This window comes from Cynara cardunculus (genome assembly GCF_001531365.2).
Source record: "Cynara cardunculus var. scolymus isolate 2C chromosome LG 1, CcrdV1, whole genome shotgun sequence".
In the NCBI taxonomy this organism is placed as follows: domain Eukaryota; kingdom Viridiplantae; phylum Streptophyta; class Magnoliopsida; order Asterales; family Asteraceae; genus Cynara; species Cynara cardunculus.
In genome coordinates this window covers 45,103,183-45,124,121 of record NC_037528.1, presented here as the reverse complement: position 1 = coordinate 45,124,121, position 20,939 = coordinate 45,103,183, and the positions used below count along the sequence as shown (strand labels likewise).

General features: G+C 36.5%; 1 pseudogene; it reads left to right on the top strand.

Annotated features, from left to right (window-relative positions):
- Positions 1-667: 667 nt before the first annotated feature.
- On the top strand, positions 668-14,251 carry LOC112508468 (annotated as a pseudogene).
- Positions 14,252-20,939: the final 6,688 nt, after the last annotated feature.

Sequence of the window (20,939 nt, the reverse complement as noted above, 5' to 3'; positions counted from 1 at the left end):
TGAAATTTAAGGCCGTTTACCTAAACACTTACCCGATAAGTACTTACCAGCAAAATTTAACACTATCCGCTTACTTATTGGGTAAGATTTTCTTACTAAAGCGCATCGTATGCAACAATTTATCTCGGTAAGCGCTAACCATGGTAAGAGTCCTCGTCTTCACTTACCGGGTAAGATTTTTAGTCCTTGCCATATTCATCCGTTAAAGTAAAGTGACTTGGTAAGCGCTTACCAGGATAAGCATTTGGTAAACGGCACCTTACTGAATAAGCCATTCTCTATATCGTTAAATCACTATCGAATAAGCTGCGAGTCTCATTAAACTGCTAACAAATATATCTTTAACGGCGGTTAGGATAAAAGAACCAAATCAAAAGCAAATTCGAAAACGAACGTGTGAAACTGCAGGAACGAAAACCGAGGTTTTCCCCAACAAAAGGACGAAAACTGTAATTAAGTTGGTGTGTGTTGTGACGAATGAAAGAATTGGAGCTTGGTGGATGAGTCGACCCCATTGCATTGCACCAATTTCTATTAGTGTACAGCTAGCTGCTTTGGTTCCCAACAACTCGCCAGCCAATAGGCCACGCTTGTTGCAGCATAAATAGAAATATAGCAAAAGTATATATAAGTTTACTCGTTTAATTTTCCACCAAATAAACTTTTCATACCTCCGTAGAGTGGTGAAGATCTGTGCCTTGAAGCCTCAAAGTGGGTCGTCGGTTTTTGTTGGTGTCCTACTTCCACTACTTGCTCTCCTTTTTTCTGTAAATTCTTGTTTATTCATCAATCAAGCATCTCTTTCTTTCTTTATTTCTTTCCTGAAATCAATATCTTGCATTTTCAATCATCCTACGAACTGGGTATTGGATTCATCAAGTTACCAAGAAAAAAGGTCGTCCTTTTATTACGTCTTCTCTTTCAAAAAGTTTCTCATTTGATGTGTAAAGATCGATGACCAAGGTGTTCGACTTTTTGCTGATTAGAAGCATCTGGGTTTGCTGGTTTTAATCGATTTTTTTTTGCTTTGTTGGATCTCGTCGGTGGTGGTTTGTTTGATGTTGACCTGCAAAAGAGGTTCTTCGTGGGTTTATCTTGAACTTTGCGTATGAATTCATGCTTGGTCGAGCCATCGACTTTCTTGGCTACTTGATACAAGTGCAAATCGTATGAAGAGCCTTTTTAAGAAGCTAAACTTCAGGCCTAATCAAGCATCAGATTCAAACCCGGAACGGTCTTCATCTTCTTCTTCAAAGAGTAATCGGAGGTTGAGTGATGTTGAGACCCATGAACTTAATAAACCCTTATCTGGAATTGCTGGATGGCTTAATTCAGTAACGAATAAGCGAAGTCCTAGCCCTCCATCATCTTCAAATTTGAAAACAACAGATAGGATTGAAGGGTTTGATTCTGTTAGTAGTAGTGCACTGGATGCTGCCATGGATGAGGTGAGGACTTGGGATTTAGGGTCTGGTAACTCTAGGGATCCAGAAGTAGAAGAAGAGTATCAAATACAAATGGCTTTGGAGTTGAGTGCTAGGGAAGATCCAGAAGCAGTTCAGATCGAAGCTGTTAAGCAGATCAGTTTGGGCTCTTGTCCTCAAGAGAACACCCCAGCTGAAGTTGTGGCTTATCGATATTGGGTAAGTTGAGTTCCTTCCATAGAATCTTGAATTTTATGCAAATATGGTTCTAAAAGAGGATGGTATTACCAACCCTTGTCTATTGTCATCTGGGCATTGCTTAGTATGGTTCTTTAGTGATTTAATCATAATACATATGACATATAATATCAAATGGCATGTAAAATGGACAAAAATGACTAATTTGCATATGGTGTTACTGTTACTTTATGATCCTGCTTGATGGGAAACTTACCTGCATAGTGGTCTGTTTCATTGCTGTTTAAGGCAGAAGTGAAGTGTTGCTAATAATGGAAATCACTCCAGACTGTTTCTGTGTTTATTTAAGTTGGCATTGCTGTTTAACTCTAGGGCATGCTTGTTAGCAGCTTAATGTGACTCACAGCTTATTCGTTCAGCTATACATGCGTGTTTGGTAGTGGCTTAATGATATAGAAAATGGCTTATTCAGTAAGCTTCTAGGGGGGGAGCTTTATGAAGAAAGCCAAGTTTTCTTCAAACCTGCACCTTCCAATAAAAAGCGCACTCCTTCTATCTATGTAAAAACCCTCCCAAACAAAAACCTTCCCAACCAATCTATAGAGACAGATTAATCCACACAAACAGCTTTGTCCATACAGGATTTAATGGAAAACCAACCAAACAACTTTTAGGTATTAATCAATAAAGTCAAACTACGTTAAAGTCAACCAAGTGCCGATGATCAATATCACGAATCCAAGTCCGCTTTTAGTGCAGGATAAACATCATATCTGAATCAACCAATATTATCAAAATAAGCACATGATAACAATAAGCAAAGTATATAGATAGAGATGACACCAATATTATGTGGAAAACTGAAGCCGAGAGAAATCTACTAATCGATGATAAAATGAGTACAAGACAATTGTGAATGAACCTTGAAGTTACATGCCTTACATGGTGCTCTTGTGAGTGTATATTTATTTGTGTATATGAAACAACTATCAAAATTACCTAGAAAAGGCAAAATCAAGGGCTGGCAAGGAATGAGAGCATGTTCAGACATAGATTTAGGTTACAGTAAAAGGCTCAAGTGGTATTCGACCCTTGTAACATGCTCTTCCTTTAGATAACATGCCTTCACATGTGTGTTATAATGTATGCTATGTGTTCTGGCTAGTATGTTCTTAAATATCAATCTGTTTCTAACATGTTTTAGAATTAAGTTGTCTGTATGGATTTAGATAAACTATTGTTTGCTTTTTGCTGAATAAGTAAAACGACTCTAATTCATGTGAAAGAAGACAAGGCTAGTCATTCCATTTTGGTTCATATTTCATACAGTACAACCAACTAAATTTCGTGCGTATAATTGTTAGAACATTGAAGTACGAGTCTTACAGTAAGCATGTTTAAAAAAATGTGCTTCTTGGGTTCTAACCCTTCTCATGTCCTAGACTCATTCATACTTCACAGAATTACAGTGCTCTTAGCTATGATGACAAGATCCTTGATGGATTCTATGATCTTTATGGGATAGCCACATCATCGAAGATGCCTTCCCTGGTGGATTTACAAGGAACACCAGTGTCGGATAATGTTATCTGGGAAGCAGTTCTTGTTAATAAGGCTGCGGATTCTAAGCTGTTAAGCCTCGAACAAAAGGCCCTGGAGATGGCGGTCAAGTCAATGTCAGAATCTGTTAATTCTGCTGGTCATAATTTGGTGCAGAGACTTGCTGTTTTAGTTTCTGATCATATGGGAGGGCCAGCTGGAGATCCTGACAAGATGTTGATCGCTTGGAGAGATCTCAGCTCTGGATTAAAGAAAACTCTTGGAAGCATGGTTTTGCCTCTTGGCTCGCTAAATATTGGAATGGCACGCCATCGAGCGTTGCTTTTCAAGGTATCCTCTCTCTTTTTCTCTTCGTTTACCTTATAATTACGTTTTCTTTGTGTTTGTTGTTTAGTGTTCGAGTAATTTGATGCTTCCTAAAGGTATGTTTAGTGTTCGAGTAATTTGATGCTTCCTAAAGGTAACCTGAACTCATAAAACTAATTATGATTTGTCGAATGTGTTTAACCCAGATAAATCATGTGAGTTTTAAGAACTTGAATCAAACAAGCACAAAATTCATTTTTTATTGGATCACTGCACTTTCTTCTAGGATATTTATTTCCACTTCATGATATATATAGGGTCAGGTTCAGGGGAAAACCCCAAAAGTTGAAAAATTGAGGAACACCCTGGTGAACATGTGCAAACGATTACTTGTATGCACATATGTATACTGTCCAAATGAATGGTTACCAGGATGTTCCTTAGTTTTCTTTTTTTAGGGGGTTTTCCCCTGAACCTCCCCCTCTCTCTCTATATATATATATACACATATACTATCCTTACATCCATTCCTTTAGCAGAGTGTATTGGAGCATGATTTTTTCCTTTCAACTACCCCTCTCTTTGTAGGTTTTGGCCGATAGTGTGGGCATCCCTTGCCGCTTAGTGAAAGTGAAGCAATACACCGGTTCCAACAATGTTGCAATGAACTTTATACGGCTTGGTGATGGAAGGTTGTGCTCTTTGCATTGGATATTCATGGCCGATAATTTCATAGTTCAGGGTTTATTAATTGAAAAAATAGGACATAAAAACATGCATATTTTATAAAACAAGGAAATAAATATCGCAAGAAGCGAACCCATGGTGCGCGAAGTGCAACCAATAACGAACTAAAGGTCAAATACATAATAAAATGTCACAAATATCCTGCATAAATATGTTTGTATATATGCATGCGTGCATGTAACATCTCTCGAGTTGGAGCTTACACATCAAACATATCTAACTTGGCACATATAAGGTCCATTTTTGCTCCACGAATTATCAAAATATCGGACATTAAATACTTGATCTTTGGAATGTTCCTAAAAACGGACTCGATAGTAGGTTTGCAAGAAGTAAGCATAATGATAGCCCACCTTTATATAATTGATAAGCGCATGAAAAGTCTCATTCATGGAGATGTGCATAATGACTCATTATCACATGTCATAGAATCACCCACTTCTTGTACCAAGACTTGTGACCAAGTTTAGTTTATTTCTAGTTCTTAATCAACGTACATGGCATTACAATAATCCTCTTGTGATTTGTGAACACGGTTGCATAAATCTTTTGCCATGAATTGTAGTTAACAAATTGTATTTTAAACACCTTTGCGCAAATTGTATTTGAATACATTGGCCAAAATCACTTTTGATATATTATGAACACTTTTGCCCAGAACTTTTGCTGCAAATCATATTGCAAATTGTAAACACTTTTGATAAATTGCAAACACTTCTTTCCTGAAATATATTTGACAATATGGACTTTGAATACTTGTGCCCATATTGTATATGACAAATTATTTTTTGCGCCTAAATTGTGTTTGACGAATTGTGAACACTTCTGCTGAAATTTGTACATGACAATTGAAATGTTCATAATTTGTTGAAATGTTCAAAATTTATAAAATACTATGTCAAATCGTTTTGGACATATGTATTTGAAATACGATTTGCCAAAACTAGTTACAAGTTCTTTTTTTATATTATGATTTGGGCAAAAGTGCTCACAATACCTTTTTAGCATTTTTATGAAGACGATGGTTATTTTGAAGAAAATTGCTAGGTGCCAGGTACAATGGTTTATAAAGTAGCACCATGGTTCTAAAAGGGGTGCTATGGTGTAAGACTTGTCTCCGTTGTTATGATAAGGCTTATAGCATTTGTGTAAGGCGTGGCTCACGCAATGGCGCGCTTGGGCGTGCGTTTTTTACAAGGCGTGACTTTTTTTCAATTTTCTTAGCTGTGTTTTTACGCTTTTAAAGATTTACCTAATTACATCACTCACAGTTTCATTAATATAGTCTTTCTTCAGTTCATTATCTACTAGGCATTATGCTTATATTTGAGTTGTTGATAGGTACCATTTTCCTCGTAGTTCAGTGGACCTATTCCTTTTAGTATGCTTTAAATGTCCTTGCATGCTTTTTATTTTCATTATTATTTTTATTTGTTCTCGTTCCTTTTTTCCTAATTCCCCTAAACTCATTTCTTTTCTTTTTCGGTTTCGCTTTCATTTCTCTCAAACTTCTGTCAAACTTTCCAATCATTTTTCCGTTTTCTCACAAAATCATTTTTCATAACACTTTTTACTGGTCGGGGTCTTCATGGAAACAACCTCTATACTCTTTAAGGAGATGTATATGTATGGCCTTAAACATGCTTCTTGGGTTTGGTTCTCTTGCTGCTTATGATTGTTGACACATCTATTCGTCATTGTTCATTACGTCCGGCAGATATATTTGTTAGTAACGTTGTTGAGAAGGTGCATATGGTTATGTCTCTTAGTTTCGATAGTTGGGTGTGCAAGGTTTGTCGATTGGGAGATCTTTGTGTGCTTTTAGTTATGTAAATTGGATTAGTTTTTCTTGGTTTTAAAGAGTTCTCTAAAAAAATTGTAGTTCTTCTACAGTTTTGCAAACAAAGAGGGAGTTATATGATAAATTCTTTATTTCAAAAACTTGTTTTTGCTCCTCTTTTTTTTACTTTAGTTTGTATATTACTTGTTTAACTTTTAAATTCTAGTGTCTCATTCTTGACCCACCTTAACCAACTCTATCTAAAATAGGCATTATGTACTCATATATGTTTCTTGTATATGGTTTACATTCAAAATTGCTTAATAAGTGACAAAAGAAAATGTTCATGTCTTCCTAAATTGCAAAATTTTCGAGTTTCTTGAAAATCATATTATCCGCAAAGTTATACCCCACTAAGTTTTATATGTTTAATTTGGAAATGTGTCTTTTTTATATATAGATACAAAAGATTGATGGTGGGGTTTATATCATTGCTCAAGTTGTGTTGAAAGATACTTTTTTGTTGAATTATGATATCACTATAATCGAATGAAGATTACTATTAACCGAAGCAATAAATTATGTGAGTGCAGGGAATATATTGTCGACTTGATGGCGGATCCTGGAACGCTCATTCCATCAGACACGGCAGGAGGATCAAATATAGATTATGATGAAGCTTTCTCATTAAGATCAAGTCCATGGTCCAGAGATGAGGATTTTTCTCGTTTAGCTTCTTCAAGAAGCGGTGTTACCAGTTCATCTGGAGAATGCTCGGAGCTTGGGACTCAAGAGAAGAGGGTCTGGTCTAGAAATCTAGATTACACGCAAGATGATAACAATAATGTTACCGTTCAATATACACATTCATCTGGTTTACCACGACAGATCAAAGCTGAGCTAGAACCGAAGAAGTCGTTACCCACTGTTCCCCACAATAAGGAGAAGAAAGTTGGTGAAGTTCCCGCGAGGACTTCTCAATACACGCACGCAAGATCACCTTCGTGGACAGAAGGCATTGGTTCCCCTGGAGTACGCAAAATGAAGGTAAAAGATGTGTCACAATACATGATGGATGCTGCAAAAGAAAATCCTCAGTTAGCCCAGAAACTGCATGATGTGTTACTCGAAAGTGGTGTTATTGCTCCTCCAGACCTATTTACTGAGGTTTATGAAGAGGAATTGCCCATGGAGGAAGTGTCACTTACTCGAGAAAAAGAAGAAAGCAGCAAGTGGGCTAGAATAAGGACTACAGACGGTCAAAGTCATTTGGGTCAGCCTCGTTTCTTACCTCCATTGCCTTACCCTGATCCCCATTCTAAACAAAAAGCTTCTGGCAAGCTGGAGGATGGTTCATCACAGTTTGAAGTAAATCCGGTGGAATACATAAGAAGCGTTCCAGCTGCAGCAGCAGCCGCCGCAGCTGCAGCCGCTGTTGCTTCATCAATGGTGGTTGCCGCTACAAGAACCATAACCGACCAAAAGATGCAACTACCAGTAGCAGCGGCAGCAACAGTGACAGCTGCAGTTGTTGTGGCAACAAGTGCTTCTGTTGCAAAGCAATACGAGGCATCGGGTCCTTCTCCTGAGAATTTTAATCCCTTGGATTCTCCAAGAATGGATGGAGATTCAGAAGCTGCTAATTTACGACCTGATGACCACGGGTTACCAGGAGCATGTCAAGAAGGCGAGAGAACATCAGATAGGTCAACAGGTAATGATAGCACAATATCCGAAGTCTCCCTTGAGGATGTAGCGGACTGTGAAATAGCATGGGAGGATATCACGTTGGGTGAGCGTATCGGATTGGGTACTGAGTTATCTGATTATTTTTCAAAGTGTCACATGCTTAATATTATTGGTATTTTTCCTAGAAAGTAGATAAATGGTAAGATTTATCACTCACATGCACTCCAATGATCATTATCAATTACCACAATTTTGTTCATTTTGAGCAAATTAACTAATATAAATGATCGTTGGGGCAAGAGGACGAGGGGAAGAACTAATTTGACGGCGAGAATTTTTATCATCTCAACTGTTATTGATGATTTACCTCAGGTAATTTGATCGAAACTGGACAAAAATGTTGTAATTGATAAAGTTATGGGAGTTTAAGTATGTGATTGGTAAATCTTTTTGTTTAAATATGTAATTTAAAAAATTGTGAATATGCAGTAACATTGTTATCTATTTTTTATCGGATTCTACTTTCTTATAATTTAGTTTAACATATAGGCTAATTTTTATAAATTTCATTATATATAAATATATCTTCTTTTTCGCAGGGTCATATGGAGAGGTATACCGTGGTGACTGGCACGGAACTGTGAGTTTATCTTCCTCGTGTTTTTTTTTTTTTTTGGATTTCAATACTTTTGTTTAGCATCCGGGGTCTTGTCAGAAACAGCCTCTTGGTCTCAAGGTAGAGGTAAGGTCTACTTACATCCTACCCCCAGACCCTACCTCTGGAAGGGATATACTTGGATTTGTTTGGTTTTAATTAGCTTTCAAGATGTTTTTAAGCCAATAATATTAAAAAACAGAAAAAAGAATATCCTTAAAGCCAAGTGACAAGTTTTTCATGGAGTTCAAATGCGCTGACTCTGGGCTATCTGCAAAGCAGGTGGTCGCCTTAGGATTAGTTGGCTCGCATAGGGGGTTGGATATCCAGGTTAATAAAAAAAAGTTTTTCATGGAGTTTGTTAATGATCAAATTTGTTGGACACTTAAAATAGATGCCATGTTTGTCCTAGGTTCAGAAGTACAATATAAAAGCTACAAAGTGTTTTTGGTTATTGTGTGTCATTTACATAACCATTGCTTAGTTACTAAAGTACAATATAAACGCTACGACTTGTTTTTGGCTATTGTGTCGTTTGCATAACCATCGCTTTATTCCCGTCATGTAAATTTTGCAGGATGTTGCTGTTAAGAAGTTTCTAGACCAAATAATAACTACTGAATCCCTCGAGGAATTCAAAAGCGAGGTATGTTACTCCCCCACCACCCAAAAGTTGCACCTGATTTAATGACATCTGCGAAGTACAGTCCACATATTATTCTACTATTTTGTTCGTTCTTACCAAATTCCAATTTTTGTACTACAAGGTCAAGATCATGAAAAGAGTTCGGCATCCAAATGTTGTACTCTTCATGGGGGCTGTAACACGTGCGCCACATCTTTCTATTGTCACTGAATTTCTTCCTAGGTATGTCACACAATAAGTTTATATTTATTTTTCCTTAACTCGTAGGATCCACTCCTTTATCATTAATGATTTGAAGTATGTAACTGCGTTGAAACAAAATAGTCTAATATTACTCGTTCACGGTGATCATACTCGATGCGATAAGATCCATCCAAGTCGTAACATTATTCTACTTTCAAGAAAATTAGTTATTAGAAACACGAAGCAGGGTACTGATCTACATCAATATAATATCTCTATATATTTGTTTTTTATTTATTTATGTATTTACATAATTATATTTAAGAGGACCACCCACCTCGCAAATCATGGATTCGCCCCTGGTTTTATGGAGTATTTTGCCGTATTAGTAGGGTTCACCAAGTTTCCTTTTTCTTTCTCCCTTGTAGCCGTTCCAAAGCCCTCTTTCCGACTTAGAAAGACTAATATTGTATTTGAACATGTTCACCCGTTGGTTAGGAGTTAGTTTTATAAAGTTTAGATGTATTAATAAGTTGTAAATGTTGTATACTGTAGTAAACATATTGCATGAATATATTCGCATGCGAATATACTCGTGATTTAATTTTTAAAACCAGATAAAAAGAATTGAAATAAGATATATCAATCTGGGTGTCAACAGGGTTATAAAATTGAAAGATTTTGTACGCATTATTAATTTGTACCTAATGCTTTAATACTTGTATTCTTGAAAATATAAGAGTATTTAAAAGGTAAAACCTAAATGGTTTATAATATAATGTAGATATAAAACCTAACAGCCTTAAGCCACGTCTTGAAAAAAGTTAGTGGTCTCGCCGTGGCTAAGGTTTGAGGCGGTATGCACATGATATGTTCAAATTTTGGTGCGAGTTTAACCATTTATGTTATTTGCAATGCACTTAATGAGTTTGTGGCTATTTCGCTTGTGTTTCTTGAATATTGAAGAGTAAACGTTGACCTAATATTCGTTCTTTAGGACTTTTTTTTTATTAACCTGGATATCCAACCCGCTATGTGAGCCGACTAATCCCAGGGGGACCACCTGCTTTGCAGATAGCCCGGAGTCACCGCATTTGAACCTCCGTGGCCACAAGGGGATTTTTATTCCTCCTTGGATTTGAACCTGGGACCTCCTGGTACTTTTGACCTTTGGAGCCAAGCTCAAACCAATCAGGCACCACCCTTGTGGTTGTTCTTTAGGACTTTTTACAGCTAATTACTGTTGAAAACCTTCATAGACTCTTGTTTATTTTGCCTTCTGCAGAGGTAGTTTATATAAATTACTCCACCGGCCTAACAACCAACTAGATGTCCGAAGGCGTTTGAGGATGGCTCTTGATACTGTATGCTCTCTTTGTGAACCTTCAATCTCTTTCCAAGTTTGATGTTTTTCTATAAGTTTAATCGGTCATATTAATATTGTATCTTATTATTGTTATCAAATTGAACCTCTCAGGCACGTGGCATGAACTATCTGCACAACTGCACACCTGTTATAGTTCACCGTGATTTGAAGTCTCCAAATCTTCTTGTTGATAAGAATTGGATTGTGAAGGTAGCATACGAATCTTATAAGCCTAAGAATGTTGAACAATAATGACATATCGTACTCTTCATGAAGATATGAAAACAACCATTCTACTCTTTAGGGTAGAGGTTAGGTCTGCATACATTTGTATCACCCAACCCAACCACACCCTACCCCACCTTTGGGTGGGATATACTGGGCTCGTTTCGTTTGGTTTGGTATGGTTTATAATCTTCATGAAGATAGAATGGCACTTCACGTTGCATCTAAACATCGTGTATTGTGGCTGACATTATTTTGAATTTCAGGTTTGTGATTTTGGCTTGTCAAGAATGAAGAACAGCACGTTTCTTTCTTCAAGGTCTACTGCAGGGACGGTATGTATTGTCTTTTTATGTTCAAGTCTCGGCTCACAAGCATATGTAGACATCTCGATTATCGATAAGATGATTCCACTTTTTCTAACCTACTTTTGGATAATAAAATGAAATATGTGATGGAAAACAAGGGTGTTATTTAGGAGAATAACCTTCAGATAGATTTTTTTAAATGCATGACATTCTAAATGTTTAAGAAATATTTTACTCTAGAATATTTAATTTGCATGCAACTAATAAGAAAAAGTCAAAAAAAATTAAATGTTTTTTTAGATCATAGCAATGAAAAATGAAAATCACTAATAATAATTTGAAATAGGGTTTTATTTTTATTTTAGTTAAGTCATTAAAATGATGTGTCATCCACATCACCTCATTAAAGCCATACAAGCCAAAAAAGTCAAGGGGTTAACCGGTTTAAAAGGTAACAGGTTACCCATTGCYATTATAGGTAGATTTTTTAAAGTACAATACCTTAATAAAAAATAATTTGAAAGTACATTGCTGTAATAAAGAAAAACAAAAGTAGAATGCTGTGATAAGAAAATTTATGAAAGTAGGTTGCTATTTCATGCATTTAACCCAATAAAAAAATTCCAGATTTTTGTTTCCTCCTTGGATCAAACTTTTATAATCCTTAAACTAGAGAAACTAGAAAGTCAATAAGTCCGACCAGACAGTCAACCAGCAAAAGATCATCAAATGAATGCTAAAGTGAAGGATCCACGGATGTCAAAACCATGTCAAACAAGCATAGAAAACACTCACAGGCTAGTTAAACCAGGAGATCGAAGTTGATAAAATTGAACCTTACGCCAACTAAAATGCTATTGGAAAAGACCTCCAATAGATTCTAAATAGTATGTTATAAATACCCTATTAACAAGTCTTGAATACACGACCACTATTCAAGATGCTGGAGTCCCACATCAGCTATACTTGCACCCTTTATTCTCTGTATATATTGGAACCTCCTTTGTCTTCTAAAGGGCTCTTTTAGAGAGAGATTCAAATTGGTTCCACATATACTCACATGGTATCAGAGCCGACGTCTAAATAGATTCGACTAATACCAGTTTGGCCAAATTCCACTATGTGAATAACAAATCCCGGTGAATTGGCACCATGTGGATTATGGCTGAAACCTGAAAAAGAGAACGAGTTTAATGTCTATTATGTGACATTGATATAATCTAATTTACCGTAAATATATCCACCACTATTGCTAGTTGTGTAACACTGCATGATTTCTATTCCGTGTGGTGCACCTGTTTTTCAGGCAGAGTGGATGGCTCCTGAAGTCCTAAGAAATGAACCTTCAGATGAAAAGTTAGTATTTTTTTTCTTACGTGCTGCTTTTATGTAAAGTAATTTGGTGTAAGAATGATGAAGAAAAGAGTTTCTTGATGCCATAAAGTTCATTTTATCTTCCCATCTGGATGATCTGTTGATTTTGGTCATGGAATGATGCAATGCAGGTGTGATGTGTATAGCTATGGCGTCGTCTTATGGGAGCTATGTACGATGCAACAACCGTGGGGTGGAATGAATGCAATGCAAGTTGTTGGTGCAGTTGGGTTTCAACATCGTCGTCTTGAAATTCCAGACGACATGGATCCAGTTATTGCAGATATCATTAGAAGATGTTGGGACACGTGAGTCTTTGATTTCTCGTACCCGATATTTCTGCTTCTTGTTCAACATCTTTATCAAATTCAGTCGTGTTTTATCTTTTTGCCTCCAAGAGTTATGTTTTGACCCTTCCAAGTTTTAAATAGCATGCAATCCCATCTTCTATATTTTGGTTGTGTGTTTACCCATCAAAGTGTATATATACATGTTCACACACTTACATATAGATACATACACATATTTGCGTAGACTCATATATACAGTGACTGGGTTGAGTTCACGTGAGACCAGGCTGTTTTCGACCACATTTTTACACTTGAAACTTCACAGTAAAAACACTGTGAAGGTTTAAAAAAGTCGAACCTTCACAGCAAAAACACTGTGAACTGTGAAGGTTACCTTCACAGCATTTTGCTGTGAAGTTTCAAGTGTAAAAAGTGGTCTCACAGGTCTCACGAAAACAGGCTGGTCTCACGTGATCCCAAGTCTACAATGACTTACATATATACATGCACATATATAGGCAGGTATACATGCACACACAGGTATTTGTCGATGCATGCACATATATGTATGTATCTATTTGCATGCACACACACCCATATATATATATATATATATATAGAGAGAGAGAGAGAGAGAGAGAGAGAGAGAGGGAGGGAGGTTTAGAGGAAAACCCTCAAGAAAATGAAAAACTGAGGACCACCCTGGTAACTCTTTATTTGGATGGTATGCATATGTGCATAATTGAAGTTGTTTCTTGGTTCTTATGCACGTGTGCATACCGGACAAATTGCTTGTATGCACATATGTGCATACCATCTAGATGAACGGTTACCAGGGTATTCCTTAGTTTTTATTTTTTTTGCGGTTTTTCCCAGAACCCGACCCGATACACACACAGACATACGAAAACCTTGAATCATCTATCTAGTTGTGGATGGAGAATGTTGGATTTGTTCTATTTGTTTTAGCACGAGTATGATACGATATTTCTGGTAACATGATATTTTCTCTCTGTTATAGAGATCCAAAACTACGGCCTACGTTTGCTGAGATCATGGCCACCTTGAAGCCACTTCAGAAGTCGAATACTACTTCTAAAACACATAGAGAATAGAGCAATCGGATTGCATAATGCAGCTGCGAACTGGGCAAAGGGTTTGCGCTTGCGATCCAAGAATAATGAAAGCAGTGCAAGGTATTGGCTCGATACGAAATGGGAGGAAAATAGGTGTTTGCAAATTTCAAAGGATTCTGATTCTTTTTGTTTTCTATATGGTCATTTTCATGTATTTTAGGCTTGATCATGTGGTCATATCAGTTTCCTGTTTCTTTTGTATCCTCGGTATTCTGTTTTGCTTTGTAAATTCGCGTTGTACCATGGTCATAATTACTTGTTTATAAACGTTCGTGTTGTGTTTGATACGTTGGAGTCTAGAATGCCATGGAAACAAAGATTTTGTCAAGATATTTCTCGTTCATGCGAAACAACTGTTTTATTCTTTTAGGTAGAGCTCGGGTATGTACGTATATTACCCTTCCTAGACCCGCTTATGAGTGGGAATTACTATGTCGTTTCGTTTGGTTTATTTCTCTCTTACAATCATTAATGCATCGACTCTTCTTAAGTTAGAGATAGGCAGATCGGGTAACTGGTCGAACCTGGTAAGGTGACCCGTGGACATAGTTAGGGTGGTCCAGGTTTTAGGGTTGCCGATTGAAAATAATAGACCTGATTGTAACCGGTAATTTAGGGGTGAGCATAGGCGGGTACCCGCCCTATTTGACAAGAACCGGAACCGGAACCGGCGGTTCTTGAGATATTGGAACCGGAACCGGTTAGCGCGGTTCATGAATTTTTTGAACCGGAACCGGAACCGCCGGAAACCGGTTCCGGGTACCCGCTTCCTAAAATATTAAAATTTTGTTATTTAGAAATAAAATATAAAACATTGTCAAAACACTAATAAATAAACAAGAACATAAATTATACGAAATAATGGTTACAAATATTGTTTAACGATTACAAACCATAATAGACTAATAGTAAATGTTGAAAGTTTAACAATTACATACTATAATTATAAAGGTTCAAAGTTTAACGATTACATACTACGAATCCAATTAAACACATAATTTGAGAAAATGATTTTATTTCAAATTCTGAATCTAGAGTTCTAAGTTCTTAACCTAATTTAACCTAGTATTAACAAAATATATTATTTTTTTAATTGAAAAATACCGGGTACCCGGCGGGTAACGGTTCCGAAAAATTGAGAACCGGAATCGGAACCATTCTCAATCGGTTTCCTATTTTAGAAACCGGAACCACAACCACTCATATCGGTTCCGATTCTAGAACCGCCAGTTCCAAGGCAGTTCCGGTTCCACAAGTGGGTATCCGGTTCCGCTGCTCACCCCTAACCGGTATGACCGATCTAGTAACAAGTAATAAACGACTGTTTTTCATTTTTTTAATTTATATCTTTTTCTTTATTATATATGAAAAATTAATGTAATAATTAAACTGTAAAATATAAAATACAAACATAAACGAAATAAAATGTGATGCTCCAATCCAATCAAATATAAAATACAAACATAAATGTATTGTAAATGGGTCAGTTGGATAATCGGTTACAATTTGCAAAGGCCTGAACTTTTAAAAAAAAATGCTAACAGGCGTAACGGATCGGTTACACGACCGGCCCAATCGGTTGGGCTACGACTGGTTAGGAATTGGGCCCAGGTCCAATTAACTGAACCGGTTACAAGAGATAGTGATGGCCAAACCGGCCCGGGACCGTCGGAGGACCGGAACCGACCGGGACCGGTTAAAGGACCGCCGGTTACAACCCGGTTACACTTTTCGTCGTTTTTCAGGACCGAGACCGACCGGGACCGGGACCGGTTATGGGACCGGGACCGGTTATGGGACCGGCCCGACCGGTTAAAGGAGGACCGGTTACGGTCGGTTAAAGAATGACTCAGGCCCGGCCCGAGACCGGTTTTTGACCATCACTAACAGGAGATATAAAGTTAAGGTCATCTTTACTCACAATCTTTTACAACCAATCTCAATTAAAATATTACTCTCTCATTCATCTATACAATCTTCAACTTCAATCTAATCTTAATTTTTCATTATTATTTAACCATAATCTCCTCCAATCTAATCTAAAATATTATTTTGTAAAAATCATATATTTAATATTTTTTATATATATAATTATTAAGTTTTAATTTTTAAGTATAAGAATAGAATAATTGGACCATTACATGTTTTAAAACGTAATTATAATTATAACTTTTTTACCATACAATTGAAATTAAAGAAAACAAGTCACATAAATAGTTACAAAATTACATATCTGAAATACATAAATAATCGTTGTTAATTATCATGACCGAATTTTTGCCTGCTCAATCAAATCAATTTTTAGAGCGTTATGAGCTCCCCTATTGCGAAGTTGTTATCTGTTAGCCATATAACGAGATAGGCTTAAAATTCGTTCAGTAGAGAATTCAGTTGATGGACCATCATCTTCTGTAGCGCTCCTTGTTGTCGATTTGTGGGCATGTCGTTAAGAAACTCAGTAGGATCATAATAATTTTGGTATGTATCTCATTCGTCTTCAACTATCATATTATGCATGATGATACAAGCAATCATAATTCGTCCCATTATATGTCTGTCCCAAATTTGACGTGGTCGTCGAATAAATGCAAAACGAGCTTGTAGAACTCCAAATGCTCGCTCAAAATCTTTTCTGCATGCATCTTGAACTTGAGCAAACAACTTGTACTTCCGCATTTTCTGGAGATGTTACTGACTTGACAAATGCAACCCATCAAGGATATATACCATCAGTGGGATAATATGCGTTATCATTTTCGTGACCATTCACAACATAACTAACTTTTGATGATCAACCTGCCAATACATAATTAAAAACATGAGATCGATGGAGTACATTAATATCATTAAGCGAACCTGGAGTTCCAAAGAAAGCATGTCATATCCATAAATCATATGATGCAACGGTTTCCAAAATTCCAAAATGATTGTTGACTTTCAACTTCTTCCGACATATTGTCCAGCCGATGCACTTGGACAATTTTTCCATTCCCAATGCATGCAGTTAATAGTACCTATCATACCCGGGAATCCACGTTGATCTCCAACATAAAGTAGTCTTGCAAGTCAGCTTCGTTAGGCTTTCTAAGGTACTCGTCATCAAAACATGAGATGACACCATCTACGAAGTGCATGGGAGCTTCCCTCGTTGTGGATCCATTCATTCTCCAATATTCGTCAACTGCATCAACTGATGCCCTATAGGTCAACACACTCATGGCTGCAATACATTTTTGCAATGGTGAAAGACTTTGTCTACTCGTAGCATCAGCTCATTGCGGAAAATATTCGTCATTAGTAGAAAGGTCTTCGCATTCGAAATCTTCTTCGGAAGATAACTTGGTCATACGTCGGATTGTCGATAAAATAGTCTTGCATCAAACGCACTTCACCCATCTCACGTTGCCTATCACGATACCTCCTACTTGCTCTTGGAGGTTGATCTCCTATGAACATATTGGATGAGTTTATGACATTATCCTCGATGATGCAATCAAGTTTATGACATTATCCTCGATGATGCAATCAAGTTTATGACATTATCCTCGATGATGCAATCAAGTTGTTGGTTTTGTTGAACAACTCGTGATTGTCATTCATCAAATTCGTCAACTGACTTTGGTAAAAAGTTTTCATTGTGAGAAATTTTAGATGTTTGAGGAAAATTGTATAAGTCTTAGTTGAAAGATAACAAATATATAAGGCATTATTGGGAAACAATGACATGTGAACCTGAGTGAAAGAGACAACACATTATCGAGAGACAATGGCATGTGAACATGAGTGAAAGAGGCAACACATTATTGGGAGACAATGGCATGTGAACCTGAGTGAAAGAGGCAACACATTATTGGGAGACAACGGCATGTGAACCTGAGTGAAAGAGACAACATTATTGGGATACAATGGCATGTGAACCTGAGTGAAAGAGAAATATTATTATTGGGAGACAATGGCATGTGAACCTGAGTGAAAGAGACCTATCATTGTTGGGAGACAATAGCATGTGAACTTGAGTGAAATAAACTTATCATTACTGGGAGACAATGGCATGTGAAACATTCATTTTAACATAAAAACAAACTTCAGATAGCATACTTGAAAAACAAGTTACAAACAGATAAACAAAATAATAAATTACATATAGAGAATTCTAAATTGCAAATAAACCACTATTCACACAACATTTTCAAAAGACGTACTTTCAACGCCTCCTCTCCTGGTGGTGACAGGTGTTCTTTTGCCAATAGTATACACAAACTCTTATGGTGTTCTCGCTTGTTCTTATGGTGTTCTTTCTCTTTCTCAAATTCAAGTATTTTGATCATGATTTCAACCTCACCATTTCTTGTGATGTTCAATACAAGAAATTCTTCAGAATAGCCAGGAGCTAAAGAAGATTGTGATACCTTACATTTTCCTTTTCTCTTTGTCGCATCTCCTACCCATAGAACGTTGAACTATTGAACCACCAACAGCTGGAGATTCTTAGTTGGTCTTGGCAGAAGGATCTCCTTCTTTTGAAGTTTTTGATCTTTTTGTGCTTCCACCACTTTCTTCATTATCCACTTCATATTCTAGGCGAGAATGTGTTGTGTCACGTTCTAATTGTAAATCCCACTTGGGATGTTTACACATAACTTCGTTAAAACAAGCAAGTCATTAAACTTGTTCCCATTCATCTCATAAGTTGCATGAGACTCTTTCTCAACATCTTTCATACTCATTCTGCTCTTTTTCTATCGATATGCTTTTCAGTAACAGTCCATTTTTTTGCACTTTCGTTAAGTTGTGCAAAACGACCACTCATTTGATTTCCGTTCCTAGGGGTGTAAATGATGCGAGTCGAGATCGAGTATCACTATACTCGACTCGAACACGAAACCCAATTTTCAAGCTCGAACTCGAATCGGAAACTCACAAGTTAAAAAAATCAAAGCTTGACTCGAACTCGATAACTATTTCTCAAGCTCTAACTCGAACTCGATAACTATTTCTCAAGCTCTAACTTGAACTCGAATCAAGCTCGAACTCATTTAATGCGTAACAATAATAGAAGTTCGAAATAAATTTAAAATACCAACAAATTAAATCTCGAAATTTAAGAGTTTACCACCAAATACAAAATAAAACCATAACTACTTGTAACTTACAACCAAAATCAAAACGAAGTCGAGAAAAATACAATATTAAAACCAAGTACTTATAAATCGATCAACAAATCAAAACACAATCTTATTTCAATTTAATTCCTGGGTTCCATGAACGACACTTGAATGAAGATTTCCTTTGGTTGTTCTTCGTTATCCTACAATAAAAACAAAAACAAATTAGTATACCTGTTAAAAGTGAAGATAAATAACTTAGCATATTTACACATTTACCTTATTCTTTCTTTTCACTCCATGGAGTGATCTACACTAATCACCCATGCACATCAACATTTGTATTGTTTTTGGAGCAAGAGAAACTCTAAGGATCTATTACACGAACACCAGCACTAAAAGTTGCCTCCGAAGCCACAGTAGTGATAAGAGCAGACAAGATATTTGTAGCCATTCTAGATAAAATTCGGAACTTGTTTGATTGTTCCTTCCACCAATCTAAGACATTATATTTATAGTCTTGACTAAAGAAACACCCCTCTTCTAGATACATATCAAGCTCAAATTTTACATGAGTTACTGATGTCTCCCCACTAAAAACATCTAACAAAAGTTCAGATAAACCACTAGATCCATCATTTTCTTCACGATTATTTGATCCAAATTCACCTTATCCACTTTCATCCCTAATAGAAGAAGAATACATTCTCACATATTCATCAAAAAGATCATACATCACCTCTTTGACTTTACTAATATTATCCCGAGCTACACTTAAAGGAAACATTTTAGGCCATGCAATCTCTATAGCCCTCATTTTCAATCTAGGGTCTAACACGTTCTATTGACATTAACATGTTACATTTCCCCCAATATTTATCAAATCTCTCTTTCATGTGGTTTACCATTCTTTTAGCAAAATCATCATTTGACTGAGATTGTTTATCCAACATAACTTTAATCCTTTGTACTTCAGCAAGAAACAAGTTAGAAGTTGGATATTTGGAACCAGATATTGAGTTAGTAGCATCTTTAAATACTTCCAATATATCAAGCAATTTTGTAATTTTACCCCACTCCTCTTCATTAGAACAAGAAGTATAATTACGATCATGCAAAGCATATCGAGGAAATACTTGTCTAAACTTGATGGCAAAATCTAGCATGTCATATGTTGAATTCCAGCATGCCTTGCATTCAAGAACTAACTTCCGATGATTCACGTTGTATTGGCTTACAAGTTCACCAAAACGCTTAAGACGTGCATCACTTGAGTTCAAGTAATCAACGATATCATGGACTTGCAATAATGTCCTTCACTTGTTGAAGACCATGTTGAACCATAATGTTAAGAATGCGGGCACAACATCAGACATGAAACAATTTTCAACCGCAAATAAGCCTCTCATTTGATTCAAAATTATCCTTCAAAATTGCAATACAAGAATCATTTACATATGCATTGTCCACAGATATTGTGAAAACCTAACACGAATACACAAAGATTAAGCTTTATTAGTACACAAATCATAAATAAAATAAAACACACATATACACTAATTTATTAACCAAATTAGAACTTACTTTGTCCTCAATTTCTCACTCCCTTAGGCATGTTAAGATGCAATCAACTATATTCGCACCTTTACGTGGAGGAGGCAAATGAACAAAGTTAATCACGGTCACACCTCGCTAAAGCGGAAACACGAGGTATGGCAGGTAGAGTCTCGTAGCAATAGAGTTTAAAGAAACACAACCTTACAATTAAAATTTTAATTACACCATTAACCAAAGTTTACAATTCCAAAGACAAGTTTGTAAATTAAACACAAAAAGAAATTTAAAGGTGATAGTTGTGACACGGCTTCTTTTAAGTGCCACCTTGAGCCTTTCTTACCCCTGAAAAGCACGTCAAAACAAGTGTCAACTACAAGAGTTGGTGAGTTC